The sequence below is a fragment of the Rattus rattus genome, chromosome 2, assembly GCF_011064425.1.
Source record: "Rattus rattus isolate New Zealand chromosome 2, Rrattus_CSIRO_v1, whole genome shotgun sequence".
NCBI lineage: Eukaryota > Metazoa > Chordata > Mammalia > Rodentia > Muridae > Rattus > Rattus rattus.
Genome location: NC_046155.1, coordinates 184,149,015 through 184,168,047, shown reverse-complemented (window position 1 = coordinate 184,168,047; position 19,033 = coordinate 184,149,015). Strand labels below are relative to the sequence as shown.

Below are 19,033 nucleotides of genomic sequence, written 5' to 3'. Positions count from 1 at the left end.
TCATCAAAGTAGCAAGACCCTATATTCAGATAAATATGCAGGCTCTTAAATTAGGGGGACTACTAACTAGACCAGAAAAAAAAAAAACACTAGGTTTTAAGGCATGAGAATCCTTTGATGGTGTAGGACAGAACTTTGCTGTTGAAAGGTAAGATCTTGCTGTCATGGTGAAGGAAATTGCTGTTACCAATACTGCTGTCAGGAGTAGAAAGAGATAAACTCCGAAATAAGAATATCAAAATGAGCTGAAAAACCAGTAAGTAGGATTGATAGCTAGGGCAGCAAACAGTCAACCAACCAACCAAATAAACAAAAACAGCTTCAGAGTTAACAAACACTTCTCAGACTTCACCTCCTATTCCCTAGAGAAACATAGTATGCCTGACATTAATAGTAATTTAAGCTTTTAAATTCTTGTCAAAACAGTCTGCCTGTGACCTTGCACTGAATGTCTGACAACATAGGGAGTTGGTTGGATCCAAGCTTTATCACCAACTCTGTATCTTCTCCCTGATTTTGAAATTTTCAAAAGACCCCCACCCTTTGTTTCTTTGTCTGCACATTTGGGGGATCACATCCATTACCAACTTAATTCAGGGGAGGACAATGTATTTTTAATGTGACAGTATTTCTACAGCACAGGAGCTTCCAGAAGAACTCAGCTCTATAAATACTAATTGTTCTTCGAGTCTATCACATAAAGGGAAGGCTTTTATTAAAGAAAGCTAATAGGAAAAAAGTATTCCTGCAGCAAGAGAGAGAGAGAGACAGAGACAGAGACAGAGGGGAGATTGGGGGAGGGGAAAGAGAGAAAAGAGTAAGGGAGGATTACTGCTGAGAACACTAATCTCACTAAATCTCTTGTTAGTCTTTTCCACTTGAATGAAGAGAATAGGAAGTCACTAGGGACAGAAGAAGCTCAAATAGCTGTTGCTAGATTAAATAGCAGATTTTCACCTAGGTGTTTAAGATTTGAGCTTTTAGCAAGAAAGGGGAATAGAGATACCTCATAGCACAGCCCTTTTGCTTCCAACTTACATTGTCTTTAGGAGTAATACTCGCAATTAAAGAAACTGAAAGGGATAGGATAAAGAACAAGAATAGATCAAGATTCATGTCTACAGTTAACACTGAACATCTAGTCTGCATTTTTCCAGTGAGCCGAGCTGAGTTTCCATTCATCTTAAAATCACTCTCTGCAACCAGGCACAGTATTTTATGTTACTCTCTATGTGAATTTGCTAGGTCTGCCGTAAGGAAACACAAACATGGTAACTTAAACAAAGAAATGTGTTTTTCCTAGAGTAGTGAGGGCTAGATGTCCAGAAAGCATTAACTTTCTGAGAACCCCTTCTGGCCTTTTAGATTGTTACTGTTATCCTATGGTCTTCTCTTTATGAATGTCTTTGTCCTACCCTCTTGTCTTATAAGCAAACTTATTTTAGAACCATGAGATAATCTCAATGGTTCTAAATCACTGCTCTAAAGTTCTTATCTCCTGATACAGTGGCATTTTATGACATGAATTCTGGGTGATAGGATGTGGTTCAGCCTACAATATCTCAGCTTTATAGATCGTATGAAGGCGAAGAATGGTAAGTGACTTATTCACAAAGCACACAGGTCCTTGAATTTAATTTGCCTCTCATCTTGGCCTCGAGTCCTAAATTCTGAGTAATAAGCCCTCACTCCAGAATGACAGAGGATTATACAGATCTGTATAAAGGAAAGGATGGCGAACTTGTTACTTTTCTGTTGTTATGACAATACATTATGATCAAAAGCCATTTTTGGGAGAGTTGATTTTGGCTTATAGTTCCAGAGGGAAAAGACTCCACCATAGTGGGGAGTCATGGTAACATATGGCAGGCCTGGCAGCAGGGGCAGGAAGCTAAAAGTTCACATTTTAAAAGTGGAACAAGAAACAGAAAGTGAACTGGAAGTGGTGCAAAACTTTTCACTCAAAGCTCACCGCCAGCGATCTACTTCCTCCAGCACACATGCACTTCCCAAATCTCCACACACACCACCAGCCAAGTATGTAAACACTGGACCCTATGGGAAGACATTTCTCATTCAAATCACAAACCTTAGTCAGAAATTATTAAATTAACTCAGCTGAAAACATTTATAAGGAAATAGACAGTATTAATTATTACCATGTATTATTCTCAAATACTCTAAATAACTGGAAAGTGGCAAAAATTACATGCACTGGATGGAGAAGATCCCTCCTAGAAATGCATGTCTGGTACTGACCTTCAGAGACTTGAGCTTAGTGCAATGGCGCCTTCCAGGAAGTTCTTCGTCGGGATCAACAGGAAGATGAACGGGAGGAAGAAGGGCCTGGGAGAACTCATCTGCACCAATATGAACGCAGCCAATATGCGGGCCGACACCGAGGTGGTTTGTGCGCCTCAAATCGCCTACATCGAAGGCAGAAGCTGGATCCCAAAATTGCTGTGGCTGCATAGAACTGCTACAAAGTGACCAATGGGGTCCTCACTGGAGAAATCAGCCCTGGCATGATCAAAGACTTAGGAGCCACCTGGGTAGCGCTGGGGCACTCAGAAAGAAGACAGGTCTTTGGGGAATCAGACGAGTTGACTGGGCAGAAAGTGAACCAGAGGGACTCGGAGTGATCGCCTGCATCGGGGAGAAGTTAGACGAAAGGGAAGCTGGCATCACTGAGAAGGTTGTTTTCGAGCAAACCAAGGTCATCGTAGATAATGTGAAGGGTGGTCCAAAGTGGTCCTAGCCTATGAACCTGTATGGGCCATTGGGACTGGCAAGACTGCAACCCCTCAACAGGCCCAGGAAGTGCATAAAAAGCTCTGGGGATGGCTGAAATCCAATGTCTCTGACAGGGTGGCTCAGCGCACTCAAATCATTTGTGGAGGTTCTGTGACTGGAGCGACTTGCAAAGAGCTGGCAAGCCAGCCTGATGAGGCTGGCTTCCTCCTGGGCTGTGCGTCTCTCAAGCCTGAATTCATGGACATCATCAATGCCAAACAATGAACACTGCTCATCCCCATACCATCCTGCGTAGCCTGGACTAGGTTGCCCAGAAGTTTAGTAACTGCTCCCGCCAGTCACATGCTTCTGATGACATCATCTACCCCATCTTGTGGCCTAATCCATACTGTACCTTCCTGAGCCTCTTACTTTCCCATAATGGTTTGGACTAGGCCAATCCCTTTACCACTTACAATGGTTAAAATATGTCACCAAGATGGCTTCCTGAGGAGAAGAAGAAGTAGAACTGGCTGTCCCTTTGGGCCCTAACGAGTGAAAATGCCTTCCATTGGTTTGGGATGAAACTCATGGCTGGCCAACAGGAAGTAGGCTTCCTGTCACTTTGGCTTGTCACTTAGATGGCCTTGGCTCTAGCTTCACTCCCAAGTCCTACTGGATGTGCGATGCAAAAATTCAGAGCCTTCGGGTCTGACTTTCAGTCTACATTAAGGCCAAGATCCTCTTACTCTAAGAGGCCTGGGATATCCCCTCCCCTACAGTGCTGAAGCCCTTGTTTTGTGTTTGTGAACCATCCTACATGTAAGGGAAATAAACACCTGGGCCTAAAAAAAAAAAGAAATACATATCTGATAATGTTACTCATTGATTACAATGCAACTGTGGGCTTTTCTGCCTATGCCCCACTTCTAGAATAAGGACTCAGAGGCTTAATATTTATTTATAATGCTTATGACCGCAAGCTAGACTTGTTCTCCAACTAGCTCATAACTCAATTAACCTATTTATACTACTCTGTCTGCCACATGGCTGATTATGCCTCCTCGGTTTCATACGTCCGACTTCCTCTGAATCTGGGAGGAATCCTCATGTCCTGGACTCTATCCCCGAGTTGCAGTCTCTCTACCAGAGCTTCCACCTTCCTCTTCCTGCCTTTTGTTAAGAGACAATCAGCTCTTTATTGACAGGTGACATTTCCACATAGTATAAAAGAAATTAGTCCTACCTTGCAACTTCTCTCTAGTTGTTGTCCTTAGTCATAGGCTTATAAGAAGGTGTGACGAGAAGAAGCAGACTTAAAAGAGCGCTGGGGTTGCTTTTCTGTTAGTCTTACTTTGTCATGCATAAAAGTTTTCCAGCGATGCTTACAACTTCAAGCTTGAGGGTAATCCTACCGTTCTTCCATGCTCCGCTAGAAGAACTAATGTATATAAATCCATCTGTTAGAGAAAGAACTGGAAGAGCTTGAAGGGGCTCGAGAGCCCATATGAACAACAATGCCAAGCAACCAGAGCTTCCAGGGACTAAGCCACTACCTAAAGACTATACATGGACTGACCCTGGACTCTGACCTCATAGGTAGCAATGAATATTCTAGTAAGAGCACCAGTGGAAGGGAAGCCCTTGGTCCTGCCAAGACTCAACACCTAGTGAACATGATTGTTGGGGTTGAGGGTGATAATGGGGTGAGGATGGGGTGGGGAACACCCATAAAGAAGGGGAGGGGGAGAGGTTAGGGGGATGTTGGCCTGGAAACCGGGAAAGGGAATAACACTTGAAATGTAAATAAGAAATACTCAAGTTAATAAACAAAAAAATTTTAAAATCCATCTGTTAATCAATTCCACTTCCACAGGTGTAGGAAACCATGCATTGCAAGAGCCCACACATCTAGATGGAGCTTATCAACCACACGTCTCAGAAAGTGATCATTTGGAAAGTGGGATAAAGAATGAAGCTAGAGAAATGTGGGTGGCTAACTGTTCTTAAAGTTGGCCCTGGGGCTCTTTACTCCACTTTCCAAATGATCACTTTTATCCTTTCAGTCTGACATCCTCGTCATTTGTGTCTATATCAGTTTTATTCATTTCATATGGTCAATGCCAGTGGGGAAAGGGATGTCCCCACCCATGGTTTCAAAAGGATGAAGCGAATTCTATCAGACTTGTCTCGACCACTTACCGCTTCCTCAGAGTTGACTCTTTCATCTGTAGCAGCATTTGCGTGGCTAGTTTTGTGTGTGTGCATTCAGAGATGGATTCCTGCTTTCATTGTAAAAGTCCATGTCTAGATCAATGGGCCACAATCAAGGTTTTTAAATTCTTAACCATCTAAAGTCATCTGAGAGGAGGGAACTTCAATTAAAAGGAAAAAACCTGCCTCCATAAGATCAAGCTGCGTGCAGTCCTGAAGGGCATTTTCAATAGTGATTGATGGGGAAGGTCCAGCTTTTTGTGGGTGGTGCCATACTTGGGAAGGTGGCCTGGGTTCTATGAGAGAGCAGACAAAGCAAGCCATGGGGAGCAAGGCAATGAGCAACACCCCCCACAGTCTCTGCATCAGCTCCTACCTCCACACCCCGTCCCTTTTGAGTTCCTGCTGACTTCCTTCGATGATGAACAGCAATATGGAAGTATAAGCCAAATAAACCCTTTCTTCTATTTGCTTTTTTGCCATAGTATTTCAAAGCAACCAAAGAAACCCAAACCAAGCTTTTCTTCATCAGATTACTTATATCCTGCTATTGCCTTTTCTTTCATCATTATCACCATGAGAAAATTAAAACTGCTGTTAGCATAACCTGACTTCAGACTTCCGATTTGGTAACTGTTTCCCTTGTGTGTCTTTGTGTGTGTGTGTGTGTGTGTGTGTGTGTGTGTGTGTGTGTGTGTGTGTGTGTGTGTGTTCTGCTATCCATAGACTGCCAGAGGCTTTATATAGAATAATCTTACCAAGAGCTCGATAGCATAATAAATGGTAAAGTAAACATGTTCAAATTAAAAGGTAACATAGAAAAAAAGATAGTGGAGGTATTATACTGAAAATATATTGTGGAATTCCTTGATTTTAAAATAAAGAGCATGGTCATTTCCACCAAGGAAAAAACTCATTGTAAGAGTTGGAGCGGAATATTACCAAAGTCAATTACTCACTGAATGAAGAACAGGGTGGGAGAAATAAGAGGGGGTAAAGTGGCTGTACTGCTTATCCAGATATGAGAGATAAGTTCAATTGTGTATAGAAGGAGAATGAATAGAGGGAGGAGTGAAATTAATCCTGGGGAAAACAGGCTGTGACGTTCACAATAGCAAATTCTTCATTCATTCCATTCTCCTGCTTAGAAGCAGACCCAGCAAGGGCACTCTCTGAACACAAAATGTTGTTTTCTGTCCCATGACTAATCCTACTTTCTTTTCAGGGGATGTTTACTCTTGTTATTTAACCTAGGAACTTAGCATTATTCAATACCTTTTGCCTTTACTAAACAAAATTATTAATAATAGTGACCATGGAATGTCTCTGATTCTTGATAGCATTCAACTAAGAACTGGCCTACAAAACCCTAATATCTCACAGAATTAAAACCACACCTAGTAAGGAGATGCTCCTCATTCCTCTGACTGAAATACTTTTGCCAATTTACTCAAATGTGTTCTTTGATACTACAAACTAAGTAAACATATATTTGTCTGACTAGCGATGTGTTCTCAGTGACTCTTAATTAGTGGATTTCAGAACACAAATGATGTCAGCAACCTTCTAGTTAAACGAAAGGTTGAGAATGACTAAGGTTTAAGTAGTAAAATAGTATTATAGATAGAAAAGGAGATGCAGAATTATGGACTAAGCTGAGACTTTAACTTGGAGGGTCAGTTTGACATTCTAGAGAAACTATAACATAAGAAATATATTTAGAGACATAAACAGTGGAGTAAACATCGAGTAATTCAAGGGATGAAGACTAGTGACTGAAGATAAATGTGGTTATAGGAATCTTGAGATTAAGCTGACTTTGAGTGGAAAACTGAAAGAATGTTCTTTTGAAAAGGTGGTCCAGTGTCTGTTAGGATGTAGGAAAATGTATAGAATTTGTCCTTCACATGGACTCTTGATGTAACCTGCCACCTTTGATGTGTATAATTCTCACTTTGTCCAGGCATGAAGGCACTCAAAAATTTTTGTTAAAGTATCTTCAATGATTTATCAGGCAAATTATTTGCACAGCATCACTCTATTGATCAAATCATTAAATAGACTGAAAACAAAGTTAAACTATAATCCATCCCACTGATTGCTGAACATTTTATCTATCACATTATATCAGCACTCACTAGACAGGTTCAGTCCATAAAATAGCAAAAGAGCAGAATCCAGAATCATTGTTGTTATTGTCCTAACGCTGAAATTAGTGCCCATATTTTCTAGTCTCAAAAAGGAAAAAAGGATAGTTTCCAAAATTGTATACAGAATAAGATGAAAGCCCAAAACAAGCCAGGGACATTGAGTCTGAAGAAGCATTGTCACTCAGCGCACAGCTTAGATACAGAATTGACTCAAATCCCAGCCTTTACCTAATGTCCTATAAAACTCATTAAAATTCTCTCCATCTCAGTTCCTTCAACATTGAACCCATTGATTGAAAACAATATGTAGCTGGAGATTAATAAACAATGGCTAAAACGACGCAACAACAAAGCTAAAATTAAACATTTTAACCCACCTTTGAGGTGACTATTCCCCCTAAAAATGCTGCTGAAGATGTGAAATATTGCAACCTTTTTATACTATCACTATGTGTGTGCACTTCCTGTAAAAGACAGAATGGTGGTTCCTCAAAAGTTAAAAATAGAACCCGCACATGATTTACCAGCCTCACAACTCCCAAAACCTGAAAGCAGTGTCTCAAAAAGGAATTTGTGCACCTGTGTTAATAGAATCCTGAACATCTGTTAAGCGCACAAATGTCATAGCTTCAGTTTTTTAAAGGAAGGAAATATTGATGGCACAATAACCCAAGTGAAGCCAAGAACATTATGCTAAGTGAAATAAGCAAGATGGGCAAACACCACTTGGCTTACTTCAAATTCATCATCTAGAATAGTCAGATGCATAAAGTAGGGAGGTGGACATAGGAAAGCCAAGAGATAACATGGGAAAATGGAGAGTGGTTATTAATGGGTTACAGTTTTCTCCTAGGAAAATGAAAGATTTATAAAGATCTGATGCACAACAGTGGTTTTACAAGGCTGAAGTGTACAGTGAACAGGATACAATGCTAAACAAACACAACAGTAACAGCACTGCATGAGAAGAAAAAGAATGAAGCATGTCCAGCATGCAGGGCCATGCCAGCATCCACTCCTACCCTATAGCAAGTCTCTTCCAAACAACGTCCTACAGCTATTGCTTCCAATATGTGAGGAGAAATAGTAACCAGGTAACAAGGGAGGCAATACAGTAACTTCAGGCAAGGCTGAACTATGTTGTCAGAACTATTTTCTTCAGAAAAGGACCACCTAGTTTAGAGGCCAAAACTTTGCTAGAAAAACAAGACTAGGAAGTAGAAGATTCGTGCACTTTTTTTTATTAAGGTACTTAGAGAAATGCACAGAACAGATAGCATTTGTTAAAAGCATTTTTCAAGAACGAGTAAGTTTCAGGAAAGAAAGTGTAAAGTTAGAAATTTCCAAACAGAGAAAGAGCTTGGATGACCACAAAAGCAAGACATTTCTAATGTGTCTAAATGAATGCCAGGGGACAGAGGTCTGTAAGCTGCTGAGGACTTCGGGATTCTCGTTTCCTGCTTGTAATGAGAATTTATGTCTGATATTAGTTTCTTGGATATTTCTAATACAAAGAGGCAACAAATCCACAAGTTTGATGACTGGGAGGTCAATGCCAGTATTCGAGACAATACTGGTAAGGTTTGACGTTACATTAAATAAAAGAGATTATGGAGATGGTATACTGAGAAACTAGAAGAATAGACAGTAATCAGTATTGGAAGAAAACTGGAAGGAATGAAAAATAAGATATTAGATGACTTCAGAGATAAACATGAAAGATAGAAGTGTTGTCTTTTCTAAAGCAGGCCAAACAAGGCCAGGTTCCCCTAAGAGCCTTAAGCTTTAGAGCATGTGAACATCTTACCCTATCTGGCAAAGGGGAATTAGAAAGTTGATTAATGACTTTGAGATGAAGATTGTCCAAGAGACCCACCATAATCACATAGAATCCTTAGAAGTAACAAACCTTCCTGTTTCACCCTAGAAAAATCAAGGTGACACTCTTTCCTTTCTCTTGTACTCCTTGATCCCAAGAGGACTTCATCTTTCTCATTACCTCATCTTGCCATCTCTAGGGATTCAGTGAACCACCTGTGGTCCACTGCTTTGGGGCAGCTCAAACACTGGAAGAGGGAAAGCAAAGTTATCTCTACTCTTCACAACTTAAAAAAAACAAACAACTGCCCCTCATTTATCCAGGTAAATCAAAAATTAATTTTGTGATTCTTTTAATGATGTTAGTTGCTGTGAGTCCCTGAAAATCTGCAGTTGTAAAGAGAGTATTATCTGTGTCTGTGTTTAAAACGCGATGGCAATTTTCTCAGTTGCCCTCAATTTTGAAGATTTCTGCAGAATTCCCAAGGAACAAAAATAGTCCCTTTGTAAAATATAATTAAAATAAACCCTTTAGCCAATAAAAATTGAAAGCATAAGTAAATAATAGAAATTGTTCTTTATACAAGATAGAAAATGAAATGTCTTTTATAGAAAATACATATGCAGTAACTGTGAAAACATAAAATTCTCAACCTTCAATCATGATAAATAAAAGGAATGTAAATTAAAATAATAATACACTTCTTGCTTATTGAGCTGATTGTGATTAAAAGAATCATCCCAGGGCTGGAGAGATAGCTCAGCCATTAAAGGCTAGGTTCACAACCAAAAATATAAATCATCCCACTTCTGTTGCATGCAGGGGTCAAGTTACTTTTTGAATTCATAATGAATGGGGATTCTGAAAATGCTGGGTCAGACTGCTAACTAACCTGCTTCCCAGAAGATACCACATCCTGAGGCACCCCCAGGAGATCCACCGCACTCAAACCATCTGGTAAGAACCCTCCTGGAAGTTCCACAGTTGCAGGACTCATGACCCCTAACTGCTCCAAGACCCCACCCTCTGAATTCCACTCCTTTTCTGGCCAGTGCTTTCAGCTAGGGCAGACTGCTAGCTTGCCTGCTCCTCTGAAGACATCACAACTTGAAGCAGCCCAGGAGATCCGCTGTATATAAATCAACTGGTATCCCAGGAGATCCGCTGCACACAAGACAACTGAACAATTGATCACTAGCTTGTCTGTTCCCCCAGAAGACACCACAGCTTGAAGACAACTGGACAACCAACATCACAGTCTGAAGACATCCAAAAAGCAATCTATAGATTCAAGGCAATCCCCATCAAAATTCTGACCCAATTCTTCATGGAGTTAGAAAGAGCAATTTGTAAATTCATTTGGAATAACAAAAAACCCAGGATAGCAAAAGCTATCCTCAACAATAAAAGAACTTCTTGGGGAATAACCATCCATGACCTCAAGCTGTATTACAGTGCAATAGTGATTAAAAACTTCACGGTATTAATACAGAGACAGGCAGGTATATCAATGGAATAGAATTAAAAGACCCAGAAATGAACCCACACACCTATGATCACTTGATATTTGACAAAGGAGCTAAAACCATCTAGTGAAAAAAAGACAGCATTTTCAACAAATGGTCCTGGTTCAACTGGAGGTCAGAATGTGGAAGAATGCAAATCAATTGGTATCACCCTCTACAAAGATCAAGTCCAAGTGAATCAAGGACCTCCACATAAAACCAAATACATTCAAACTAATAGAAGAAAAAAAGGGAAGAGCCTCAAACACAAGGGCACTGGGGAAATTTCTCTGAACAGAACACCAATGGCTTATGCTCTAAGATCAAGAATCGATAAATGGGACCTCATAAAACTACAAAGCTTCTATAAGGCAAGGGACACTGTCATTAGGGTAAAATGGCAACCAACAGACTAGGAAAAGATATTTTTTAATGCTATATCCTATAGAATGATAATATCCAATGTATACAAAGAACTCTAAAAGATAGACCACAGAGAATCACATAACTCTATTAAAAAGTAGGGTACAGATCTAAACAAAGAATTCTCAGCTGAGGAATAATGAATGTCTGAGAAGGACCTAAAGAAATGTTCAACATCCTTAGTCATCAGGGAAATGTAAACCAAAACTACCCTGAAATTCAACCTTACACCAGTCAGAATGGCTAAGATCAAAAACTCAGGTGACAGCAGATACTGGTGAAAATGTGGAGAAAGAGGAATACTTCTCCATTGTTGGTGGAATTTCAAGCTGGTACAATCACTCTAGAAATCATTTTGTCAGATCCTCAGAAAATTGGACACACTTGTATGTGAGGACCTAGCCATACTACTCCTGAGCATATATCCAAAAGATGCTCCAACATATAACAAAGACACATGCTCCACTATGTTCAAAGCATCCTTATTTATAATAGCCAGAAGCTGGAAAGGACCCAGACGCCCTTCGGCAGAGGAATGGATACAGAAAACTTGGTACATCTACACAATGGAGTATTACTAAGCTATCAAAAACAATGACTTCATGAAATTCATAGGCAAATAGATGGAACCTGAAAATATCATCCTGAGTTAGGTAACCCAATCACAAATAAACACACTTGGTATGCACTCACTGATAAGTGGATATTAGCCCAAAAGTCCACATTACCCAAGATACAATCCACAGACCACATAAAGCTGAAGAAGGACGACCTAAGTGTGATGCTTCAGTCCTTCTTAGAAGGGGAAACAAAAATATACATGAGAGCATTTTGGGGGACAATGTTTGGAGCAAAGACTGAAGGAATGGTTATTCCCAGTCTGCCCCACCTAAGGATCCATTCCATATACATACAGCCACCAAACCCAGACAATATTGCTGATGCCAAGAAGTACATGATGACAAGAGCCTGATATAGCTGTCTCCTGAGAGGTTCAGCCAGAGCATGACAAATATAGAAGCCAATGTTTGCAACCAACCATTGACCTGAGAATGGGGTCCCGATTGGAGGAGTTAGAGAAATGATTGAAGGAGCTAAGGGGTTTGCAACCCCATAAGAACATCAATACCAACCATCCAGAGTTCTCAGGGACTAAACAGACCCATGGCTCCAGCTGCATATGTAGCAGAGGATGGCCTTGTTAAGTACCCATGAGAGGTACTTAACAAGGCTAGACCACCCACCCCCAGTGTAGGGGGATGGGGAGGCAGGAAATGGTGGGTGGTTGAGGATGGGGAACACCCTCATAGAAGAAGGGAAAGGGGGATGGGATAGGGGGGTTATGGACGGGAAACCGGGAAAGGAGATAATGTTTGAAATGTAAATTAAAAAAATTCATTAAAAAATGACTTCATGATTTTTGTAGGCAAATGGATGGAACTAGAAAACACATTCCTGAGTGAGGTAACTCATAACCAAAAGGATATACATTGTATTTCCTCACTGATAAGTGGATATTAGCCCAAAAGCTCAGAATACTCACAATACAACTCACATATACTATGAAATTAGCAAGAAGGAATTTCAAAAAATGAATGTTTCAAGCCCACTTAGAAAGGGGAACAAAATAATCACAGGAGGCCGAGAGAGGGTGGGAGGGACCTGGGTGGAAAGAGGTGAGGGGAAGAGAGAAAAGTGGGCACGATCAGGTATGGGAAGGGATAGGTAAGAAATCCGAAGAGCCAGGAGAGTGAATGGAAGTAAATAGCAGTGAAGGGGGGTGAGGTATTGTAGGACCCCCTCTCGGGAGACCCCACTCCAGTCGCGGGATTGTACTCCCCCAAGAAATGCGAGAGACCGGCTCTTGAAGTAAAGCACACGAGGCAGTTTATTATCAGAGCTCTGGGACGGCTCGTATCTCACACAGGAGACAGAGAAGTCGACCCCAAGACTCGAAATTCAAGGATTTTTATAGGGGAAGGCAAGGAGATTAGGCGTGGTTATACTTGATTGGTTAATTCATACATCAGCAAGGGAAATGGGTACAAGGTCATATCAGCAAGCAGTACGTGCGGGCTGGAATGTTCATAATGTAGGAGAGTGTCTTATCTCTATTTGTAGAGCAGGGAGTTTGGTAGTGGCTAGTTAGTTTCTGGAACAATCCCATGACCTTGTTTTCAGGCTTGCCCGGGCATCTCAGGCCCGTTCCTGTCCTGTCCCTTTGTCTACTGCTCTTTTGTAGTTTTTATGAAGTTTTTATTTTAATTCCTTCAGTATCAGAGGGAAAGCACTAGCAAGTTCCAGATGCCAGGGATACAAGAGGCTCCCAGGACACAATGGGGATGACATTAGCCAAAATGCCCAACAGTGGGGAGATAGATCCTAAGAGACCATTTCTAGTAGACATGGCCCCCAATTGAGGTATGGGGCCACCAATCCATCTCAAAAATCTTTGTTCCTGTCTAAGTGAAAATCAGGGACAAAAAAAAAAAAAAATGGAGTAGAGACTGAAGGGAAGGCCACCCAGAGACTACCCCACCTTGGAACGCTATTGCAGATGCCAAGAAGTGCTTCTAGGCAGAAGCTTGGTATAGCTGTCCTCTGTGAGGCTCCACCAGCACCTGACTAATACAGATGCAAATACTCACAGCCATAATTGGACTGAGCTCAGGGACCCCAGTGGAAGAGTTAGGGGGAGGACAGAAAGAGCTGAAGAGGATTGCAACGCCACAGGAAGAACAATATCAACTAACAGGGGTCCTCAGAAGTCCCAGGGACTAAACCACCAACAAAAGATTATCCACGAGCTGTTCCATGGCTCCTGCTGCAAATGTAGCAGAGGACTGCCTTTTCTGGCAGCAGTGGGAGGAGATAGGCTTGGTCCTGTGTAGGCTTGTTGCTTCAGAGAATGGGGATGCTAAAGAAGAGTGAGGCAGGAGTGGGTGGGTAGGTGCAGGAGCACTCTTTTATATGCAAAGTGGGGGGGAGATAGTGTGCGAGGTTCTCTGAGGGGAGATTGGCAAGGGGGACAACATTTGAAATGTAAATAAATAAAATAATTAATAAAAAATGAAAACACTTTTACTCACTCTATATCTGTTAATGACTGTCAGTGAGGTGTGGGTTTTTGAGACAATAGATGGATTCTTTTTTTTTTTTTTTTAATTTCACCAGTTAGTCTGTATTTTTTTAATGGTGACTTGAAGGGACAAATAATTATGTTTCATTTTTTAAAAGAAATGTTATAAATTAAGAGTTCTGCTCATAATGAAGGACCAATGTTCTCGCCTATTCTCTCTTTCTCTCTCTCAAACACACACAGACACAAAGACACACAGACACACACACACAGACACACACACACAGACACACACACACAGACACACACACACAGACACACACACACACAGACACACACACAGCACTTGGCTATGAATTCAATTATAGGTATACAAATATATATTTGACCAATATGAAAATTCCTAGCAATTGAACACTTCATTTGCAACTTTAACTCTAAAATCAGAGATAGTGTTTAAATAGAATAGAAAAATCATCAATAATTAATTATTGTAAAATTGGCTAAGAGAGAGTTAAATGGTCTGATAAAATATAACCTCTGCTCACACATAATAAAAGAGAATATTGTGAATTTGTTCACCTTCTTATACTTGAATATCACAAATCTTGACATGCAGTTTTCTGTAAGTCAAGTGGTAATGCACTTGTGTTATGAAAGTGTTAGTATGCATGATGCGATTCTCAAATCCCATTGTAGCTGGAACAGTAATTCAGTGAAGCGGGACATTATGGAGAAAAAGATGTGTGGGTTTTATGATGTTTAAATATAAGTTACAAGCATATTTCTTTTCTGCTGGGAATAAAGTAACTGGACACTTTTACATTTTGTAGAGAACAATACAGAGGACCTAACTTTTCCTATTATCCCTTAAACTGTTCTAAATAGAGAGAAAAATTGAATTTTACAGACGAGGGTTTTACTGCAGTCTTGTATTTCTGAGAAATTTATGCACTTTATATTCTTGTGTAAGATAATTACAATCTTTTCTTACCAGAATTTAAATTGGTAAATACTCTTCTGTTGTTATCACCCAAAAGGCATTAGGCAATGGAGCTAATGCTTAATTATCAAAAGGATTATGAAGTTCACATCTTATCTTCATTTCAAACAGAAAAAAAAGATCATTTTCATTCTTTTCAAAGTTAATAGAGCAGTCTTCCATTTCTCCTTTTCTATTCTGTCTCTAATCAACAGAAGATTGGCAATATGATATACCAATTATTTGTGGCAAAATGCCATAGTGTCTCTGCATCCCCCTCCTCCTTCTCTTTCTTTCTTCCCTCTCATTATTTTATAGACAGTCATTTAGAAACTACTTACTCATTATTTCAAGTTACAAAATGAGCATCAGTTCCTTTTGTTATGTAAGTTATAATACAATGCTCTTCTCGACTAAATAATTACCAGGTAATAGAAAAAAAAATTGGTCAAAATGTAACTAATAGTTTCCCATTTTCAAATTTCCATGCTCTGTCTGTGTGAATTACCAGCATTCAGAACCCAAGTAGAGTGTGTGTCTAGGTCTGATTCCTAAAGTAGACTTTGTAATGATATCTGGTGCTTACTGGACTTGTGATACCCAGTTGATCTCTGTACGTGTGCACTCGATGCCTAGGACTGTTACCTTGGCTGCCAAAGGACAGTCAGATCAGGTGACTGGTTTTGCTCAATAATTCATAATAATTTTGTCAGAATTCTATAACAAGAGAAAAAGGAATGTGCTGATGGAATTACCTATAACACTAGCCTTTGATTAACAAATCTGAAAAACTAAAAACTGGAGCTCAATCTAAAATTCTGAAAAAAAAAAACAAAAAAAAACAAAGCAATTCTCTTAGAATTTAACACTTTCCTTCTACTAAAGACATGGTGTTCCATAATTCATGCTTGTGAGTGATGGTGTGTGTCCTCATTCACCAATTGCTGACATAACCAGTCTAATAAAGCTTTCATGTCCTTAGACAGAAATAAATTGATGTGTATTCAGTAGGAATGGAAAAGAAGTGAATGGATCCTAGACCTATCTAGACAGTGCAGTTGACAGGAAGTGACCAAGAGACACAATGAAGCTTGAGGATAAAATTCAACTTTAAAGAAAATGCAACTAATGAAGGATGGCTTACATCATCAAAACTAAAGTGGGACACAGAGCACTGGAGCAGGCTTTGGACCAAATTACTCCAATTTTGATTCAGCCATTAAAAAAATAAAGCCTGCAGTTAATATTTGCTGTGGAAGGGGTATCATTTTCTTTAGTGGTATTGCCACTAAGAAGCAGCACTTTTTTTTCCAGCAAGTCACCTCCCACCCAAAGTAGGTCAAGAAACTTGAATTAACACAGTGGCTCACACACAAAAGAAGAAATGAAAGGAAGAGGGACTTACCCAGGAAGAAAGGTTTCTGTTGGAGAAGGGGATAACAGGGAATTTAGGGAAAATGACTAAAAGTCATCCTATAAATGAATTCAACTGCCAGGAATAGGAAAACACAAAAACATAAAATGAAACATTAGATTAGAGAATCAGAATATAAGAAAAGGGGTTTGACAACTCGTTAGTAGGCAGACAGGAAAAAGAGGCCCTAGGTTGAAAAACATACTTTCACTTAAAACTTAGATGGCAGATTTATAGTTTCTTCTGTAGGACAATGATTGTGTTTGCTTTTATCCAAGGTAGAGTGGAAGGGACACACTGCCTGTTTTATGGGACTTCCAAATAGCTTTCAGTTGGAACCAATCAACTTTCCTGTCTTTGTCCAAATTGTTACAAGCTAGTCAGGTTGGAAGAAGAAAAGAGATCCATCCTATGCCTCAAGCATGTAAGAAACCAGAATCTATCCCAGCTTGGATACAGCTTGGGTTCCCATCCCCATAGAGATAATCTGTTCTTTGTATATTCTGCTGTGTGATGTGATGTGTTTTTGCTTTCAACAGTTGATGCTGTAGCTTGCACTTTTTCTGCCTTTTACTTCTTTGAATTGAAGAAGGATATAAACACCTTCCTGCAGTCCTAGACAACATACATTCTGAAAATATGAACATAATCAAGATGATTTTATATTGTGCAATAAAATTACGCCTTCTTCTGATTTAAAATGATGCCTTACTACTAGCCACATTGCGTATATCAACTGTTCATCCATGTCTATGATAAAATGAAAGGATCATATAAAGGTTATTACATAAAATATATTTCAAAGTAAATAGTTATTAACAGCTTTCAGATACCCAATCATTTCACCACATGTATTCGAACTGCAACATATATTAACAGGAATATCAATGGAAAATAACCAAGTGGGTTCCATTTTACCTCGAGGTTGAATTCTGTGATCATAAAACAACAATCAAGTGTCTTTCATAGCTAAGAACTGCCTGCTCGGTGCCGGCCCCCATTGAGTATGGCCATCTCAAAGGTGAAAGGCGGTCATAAGCTGCAAAAAGTCTGACAGATGAAGTATTTCAGTCCCATCCCTTTGGTCCAATCAGGATAATCTGTTTTTTCAACTGGTTAACCATTCAGTTCTGCCCTGAGGATGTCAGGGATATTACAAGGTATTGAAAAATTTTACCAACTTATTATAGATATTATAACATTTTCAAAATTTCTATTAAAAATTTATTAATTCTGTATCTCTTATTGACCTTTACTTTACCGAAGCAATGAAACAACACTTGAACATTTATTCTCATCTATAGGATGTGGCAAAGCAAAGCATATAATTTAAAATGGCACGTACATTTTTATCAGAACTTGATAGAAAATAAATTTTCCAAAATATGTGTAAATAATAACACATTTTCCAAAATCACTGCTTTTTATCCTTTTGTAATCTGTAACTCCTTTATATTTTGGTATAGAGTACTTGGATGATCAGAATAATTAAGAATCTATTAGATATTCTTACAGGGTTGCTATGGTAACTCTTTTTGTCCATAACAAACGTTAATGATATTGACATTCATTGAGGTGACTTTCCTTGGTGCTGTCTTCTTCCTTAGGTAATTTGCTGTGTCATCTCATTATATTCACAGCTTGAAAGAGGGACCTAGTTCTCAAGCTTGAACTAGTTTATTGATCTCCAAAGATGAAGTAATGCACTGTCCAGTGTGATTCAGCCCTATTAAAAAAAATCCTAAACAAAATTCTCAACTATGCTTTTCACCTGAAATTTTCTGTCATAGCTTTTGCTTATTATTCTTGCAAAATTTATTCAGGTCAATGTCCAAATCTTAAAACTCATTTTGAATCCTTCTCAACACAAAAATCTCTGTTTCTTTTTTAAATTGTTTATTTTTTCTTTTCTTTTATTGGATATTTTATTTATTAACATTTCAAATTTCCCCTCAGGAAACCCTTATCCCATCCCCTCATACTTTGCCTCCATGAGGGTGCTCCTCCACCCATCCACCTACTCTCTCCCACCTCCCTGGCATTCCCTTACACTGAAGCATCAACCCTTCACAGGAACAAGGGCCTCTCATCTCACTAATGCCCGACAAGGCTATCCTCTGCTACATATGGAGCTGGAGCCATGTGACCATTTGTAAAAACTCTGTGGTTGGTGATTTATTCCCTGGGAACTCTGGGGAGTCTGGTTGATCGACACTGCTGTTCTTCCTCTGGCTTGCAAAGGCCTTCAGCTCCTTCAATCATTTCTCTAACTCCTCCATTGAGGAAGGACCCCATGCACAGTCCAATGGTTGGCTGCAAGCATTTGCATCTGTATTTGTGAGGCTCTGGCAGAGCCTATCAGTCTCCTGTCAATTTGCATTTTTTTGGTATGAGCAATAATGATTGGATTCGATGACTGCATGAGGGATGGATTCCTATGTATGACAGTCTCTGAATGGCCTTTCCTTCAGACTCTATTCCACACTTTGTCTCCATATTTCCTCCAGTGAGTATTTGTTCCCCTTTCTAAGAAGTACTGAAGCAGCCACACTTTTATCTTTCTTCTTCTTGAGCTTCATGTGCTCTATAAATTGTATCTTGGGTATTCCAAGATTTGTGGCTAATATCCACTTATCAGTGAATATGTATCATGTGTGTTCTTTTGTGACTGGGTTACTTCACCCAGGATAATATTTTCTAGTGCCATCTATTTG

At 39.6% G+C, this 19,033-nt stretch overlaps 1 pseudogene; it reads left to right on the top strand.

Moving 5' to 3' along the window:
* The first annotated feature begins 2,259 nt into the window (after positions 1–2,259).
* On the top strand, positions 2,260–3,018 carry LOC116894608 (annotated as a pseudogene).
* Positions 3,019–19,033: the final 16,015 nt, after the last annotated feature.